The sequence below is a fragment of the Nematolebias whitei genome, chromosome 22 (assembly GCF_014905685.2).
Source record: "Nematolebias whitei isolate Nwh7 chromosome 22, NemWhi1, whole genome shotgun sequence".
NCBI classification, from domain to species: Eukaryota; Metazoa; Chordata; class Actinopteri; order Cyprinodontiformes; family Rivulidae; genus Nematolebias; species Nematolebias whitei.
Window position 1 is genome coordinate 27,178,189 of NC_056519.1, and position 5,653 is coordinate 27,183,841.

The 5,653-nt window shown below is 41.5% G+C and overlaps 1 protein-coding gene across 1 annotated transcript in view; it reads right to left on the reverse strand.

The window, feature by feature from the left end:
• Positions 1 to 5,653, reverse strand: part of lamb4 (laminin, beta 4) — a 435,052-nt gene that overhangs the window by 418,211 nt on the left and 11,188 nt on the right. The window lies entirely within an intron of this gene.

A 5,653-nucleotide genomic window follows, 5' to 3' on the forward strand; every position in this document is an offset into this window, starting at 1 on the left:
TCCCTCTCCTCTCTACTGATGTTGGAAGGTGGTGGTTTGGCATTGCTGAGGCAGGCTGAAACTTTGATTCTGAGCTGTTCTGCTTCAGCCTCTTTAATTTTGTTGTTGCGGATGGCTGACTCAGTAGCTGTGATCATCTCCACCAGAGGAATTCTACTTGGTGCAACCGCAAAGTTCAGTCCCCTGGCAAGAATCTCTGTCTCCGACTGGGAGAGCTGTCTGTCAGATAAATTCTTCACCCACTTTTCTGTCTCCCTGGCATGTAATTGACTACTGGAGTGTTGTCCTACACTGAATGTGTTGTTATTGGAATAATGATGGTGTTGATGAGTTATTAGTAAGCTAAACTTATTTTGTTGTCGAGTCTTGGACTTGACATGCTGTGCTAAGCGTGCCTGATCTGTACAGTCCAACACTTGCTGAAGTGTGGTCTGATCTAGACACATAGTTAGTTTCTGTTTAATGTGCTCTTCTTTGGCCTTCAAGGCCTCAATAGTAAAATTGGTCTGTCTCACCCGTTCATTCAACAGCTGGGTTTGTGCTTTCTGAAGGATCTTGCTTGCCCGGTGCCCGCTGACCGATGATTTTAGTTCCAGGCTCTTGAGAATGATGCCACTTTGTCGACATCTGAGGTTGAATCGCAAGTGGTTCCTGTAGTCTGCCCTCTTCCTTGCTGTTTTCTCAAACTCTCTTACTAGTTTGAGGCAATCCTGGCCAAAGTGATTCAAACTATCCTGATGCATGCTCAATAATCCAGGTAGAAAAATCCAAAAAAGTTCAATCTGGTCCTCTGGACATTCAAAAAAACAAAAAACAAAACAAAGCAAAAAAATCTAGAAACGTTTCGTCTCTCATCCAAGAGACTTCCTCAGTCCGAGGTGCTGTTTTCAGCTCAGTCTCTTAAATAGCACCTTCTTAGAGTGGATCAACCAGTTTGCTGCTGACAACCAAAACCAGCTGATCACATGGTCAAGAAGGACCATCAGCCTAACAATGGGTCATTAGCACACTGATGGCTGTTTACTACTCATAGAGGGCTGAGTGATACTAGCAATCACAGCATTGTAAGAGGGGGACAGTTGAACCCGGAGGCCTCCACCCCTGTTTAATGATGGACGATTTCTTTTCACAAAGATGGCCTTCTCTACTCCTCTCTCAAACCATCGTTCCTCTCTGTCCAGGATGTGAACATCTTCATCCTTGAAAGAGTGACCGCTGGCCTAGAGATGAGTGTAGACCGCAGAATCCTGGCCTGATGATGTTGATCTTCTGTATTTACATGTTATGAACTGAAGATGATGGATGTTTAAATAATTTCCTGTTTTGCATTAACACGTCAGATTACTAAACCTCTGCCCATCTTTACCTCAGAGATTCAGCATTTCTTAATGCTCCTTTTATACACAGTCCTCTTACTGACCTGTTGTCAATTAACCTAATTGGTCTTCAAATTCTAGTTACTGTATTTTTTTTAATAATACAAGGATCCTTAAGTTCACATATTTGACACGTTTACTGTGGTCTGTTTGTTAAACAAGATATTGATGGGTTTACTGAAGTTTCAAATCAGTCCATTGTTTAGTTTGTTTTACTCTATAAGCAACACCCCAGCTGTTTTTAAATAGGGGTTGTAATTTCAAAATGAAAATGGTGCATTAAAAATATTAATCCCCATTAAAAACTTCAAGCTAACAGTACAACAACCAGTTAAACATGATTAAAAATATGGATCTTTAAAAAAATCAAATCAGAACACAAACGTAGTTCAAACCTTTAATAAACTGCTGGAACTTGCCCATACAAATATTTGGGATTTTATTCTGACAGGCAGCTTGTCGTAGTCTAATTTTACTGTTTCTGTCTGCTAAAGCAGAAATTCCCCTGAGGTATACTCTGAACTCCTCACTGCTCACCGAAGTCTTGTGGCGTTTTTACTCTCGATTTAATGAGTGATGAGTTTTTAAAATATGTGGAATGGAAAATAAGCCTCTGCTTGTGAATGAGCACATAAAACTGGATTTAGGTGCATATTTGAGGTTTAGTTTATAATGAAAAGTATTTGTTTCAGTACAGAAGAACTCAAATACTTGTTCTTGATCCAAGCTGAATTATAGATTATTTAAAACAAGATAGATCAGAGATAAGGGAATGTTACACATCAGATTCAGATGTTTCTGGTTTCAGGCATTGTCAGGTCATGCCTTTGTTTTTGTTCGCTGCTCAGCAAGAAAAATATGTTAGTTGGGAACAATGTTTCTCAGATTTATCTGAATTCTGAGCAGAAAAACTGTTTTTCATGTCGTGGTCTCTGCAGATGGAAGAAAACACAAACAAAATTAAAGACCTAGCATGCTTGAAGAAATGCATTTCGTCTGCCACTTTTCAAAAGATTCATCCAGTGGTCAATGAGATATTTTGCTAACAAACCAAATAAGTTGACTTAAGCTGGATCATATTCTGTGGGAAGTTACATTTGCTCTTGCTCACAAAGTTACAAGACATTCTATTAGTTAGGGAATTTTTGGTCATTGTTCATGGATGTTTTTAACTACTATGGATGAAAATGTTAACTCTGCCCATGAGCCATATGTTTGGGTTAGCAGAGAGCTGGAAGAGGAGCTGAGTGAGGCTGCAGCGTGCAGCTGACTCCAAGGATGCCTCTGAATCTGTGAGCTCGGCTGAACTGATAAGTATATAAAAACAAGCTACACAGACGGCTCGAGTCAGATTCTCGTGACTGGTCTTTATGTGTTCCTGTATATTTGAGTCAGAGAGATTTATTTGTCATTCGCATCTCATGTGGTACATGTGGTGGAACGAAATTATGTACACAGGGTCCCAGTTACATCCAACAATAAAATGTAAAAGAAAAACAGTAATGAGGTCTAAGATATGAGCTAAGAAAAACATCAACTAAAAATACACTAAGCACTAATAGCAAAAAAACATTACGTCAAACAGCAGCACCAACATGAGCATGAGTCTGTGTGGGCAGATGAGCACGCATGAACACATCAACATGAAACAGATCAGCAGCAACATGAAACAAATCAGCAGCAACATGAAACAGATCAGCAGCAACATGATGTGATTTTTTTCACAGTGATTATTCTGGTTAGATATTCATGAGTCTAACAGCCTCATGGTAGAAGCTGTTCCTCAGTCTAGTGGTTCTACACTTAATGATCCTCAACCTCCTTCCTGAGGGGAGCGGGGCAAAAAGTGTGTGTGCTGGGTGAGTGGGGTCCTTCATGATGCAGGTGGCTCTCTTCTTGCATCTGGAGGTGTAGATGTCTGTGATGGTGGGGAGACTGACTCCAACATCTTCTGTGCAGCCTTCACTACTCTCTGCAAATATTTTCTTTCTGTAGCTGTACAGCCTCCATGCCACACGTTGATTCTGGAGCACAGGATGCTCTGCACTGCACACCTGTAGAAGGAGGTGAGGACTGAGCTTCCCAGACCAGCTCGTCTCAGCCACCTGAGGAAGTAGAGTCTCTGATAAGCTTTCTTGATCAGGCTGGTGGTGTTGTTGCTCTAGCTGAGGTTGTCATTCATGTGTACACCCAAGTACTTGTAGCTGGAGACCACTTCCACCGCAGATCCTCTTATGTTCAGGGGGGTGTAGGTGTGTTTGTTCCTTCTGAAGTCCACAATCATCTCCTTTGTCTTCTTCACATTGCTGTGAAGGTTATTCTCTTTGCACCAGCTTTCCAGGTGTTCCACCTCCTGCCTGTAGCTGAACTCATTGTTGTTTGTGATGCATCCCACCACCGCTGTATCATCTGCAAACTTTACAATATGACAGCTTGGATGAGTGGGTGCACAATCATACATGAGCAGAGTGAACAGGAGAGGGCTCAGCACACATCCCTGAGGGGAGCCAGTGTTGAGGATTATGGTGGAGGAGGAGAAGTTGTGGATCCTCACTAACTGTGGTCTGTTTATTAAGAAGTCTAGTACCCAGTTGCAAATGGAGGGGCTTAGTCCTAGTGTGAGTAGTTTGTCCATCAGGGTTTTGGGGGACCATGGTATAGAAGGCAGATGTGAAGTCCATAATGTACGTAAGAGTTCTTCTTACAGGTGGGTGAGAGCAGTGTGGACCACAGAGGAAATGGCATCCTCTGTTGATTGGTTCTTGTGGTATGCATACTGATGAGGGCCCTCATTAATGTTGATGGTTGTTTTGATGTGGGTCATGACCAGTTTTTTGAAGCATTTAGCGACTATCGGGGTGAGGGCCACAGGCCGATAGTCATTCAGACCAGTCACTGTTGAGCTTTTTGGGACTGGGATGATGGTGGCAGTCTTCAGGCAAGTGGGAACTGTCTCCAGCATAAGTGTGGTGTTAAAGAACCTAACCCTAAACTTCCCAGGGAAGATGTCAGGGCCGGTTGCCTTGTGAGGGTTAATCCTCCTGAAAGTATTCCTCACTTCTGCTGACATCACGCTGAGAAGCTCTTCATCCGGTGGTGAGGTGAGTCTGGTGCTGGGTGGTCTGTTGGGGTCTTCAAAGTGTGTGTAGAACTTGTTGATATTGTATTTATATCTGATCTGTGTATACTTCCTGTATATCTATGTAACCTGTCCTGGAAATTTGACCTTGCAAGTAAAAACTGGTTAAATATCTTCTCCTGCTGTCAAGCATTGTTCTTTTCGAGTAGGTCAGATAAAGCAATTTTTTTTCCAACATTTTTTCTCATGGAAATTTCATACTCAACAAGAAACTCAGCTCAGATCCCTCTTTCATACAGAGCAGATTTCTTCCTGCCAGTATGCGCTCACATCCTTGTTTGGATACAGACGGAGACAGTAAACCCAGTTAGGCATTTGCACATTTTTCGCATAGAGACCACCACCATTTCCAAGAGATGATGTGCAATAATCGAGCGAACACAGGAAATCAGTCCATATACTGCCTGGTTACGGTGTACTCTCCTTCACAGCTCAACCATAGAGAGCCATCTATGTCTGTGTGTGTGGTGGGGGGGGGGGGAGGTGTATTTTCTATTCAGTTCAATTCAGTTTATTTATATAGTGCCAAATCACAACAAAAGTTAAGATTTGTTTAACGATCTTTACAAGTTTTGGTGTGGTGATGGTAAAGATGGCTGCATTTTCCAACAGCCTCTGCAAGTAACTCCGCAGTGGAGCAGTTAAAGTGAAATGAAATCAGTGTACATCACCTGCTTCTCCACCTATACACTCACAAGAAGGTTCTGACTACAGTAATCACACAATACTCTGTGCCTTTTACAGAAAAATGTGTCTTGACTTTGTGTCAAGAATGGGCTCTCGGAGCTCAAAATGAATTTTTGTCACGTACAGGTCCTTCTCAAAAAATTATCATATTGTGATAAAGGTCATTATTTTCCATAATGTAATGATAAAAATTAAACTTTCATATATTTCAGATTCATTGCACACCAACTAAAATATTTCAGGTCTTTACTTGTTTTAATACTGATGATTATGGCATACAGCTCATGAAAACCCAAAATACCTGTCCCAAAAAAAATAGCATATCATGAAAAGGTTCTCTAAACAAGCTATTAACCTAACCATCTGAATCAACGACGTAACTCTAAACACCTGCAAAAGATTCATGAGGCTTTTAAAAACTCCCAGCCTTGTTCATTACTCAAAACCGCAA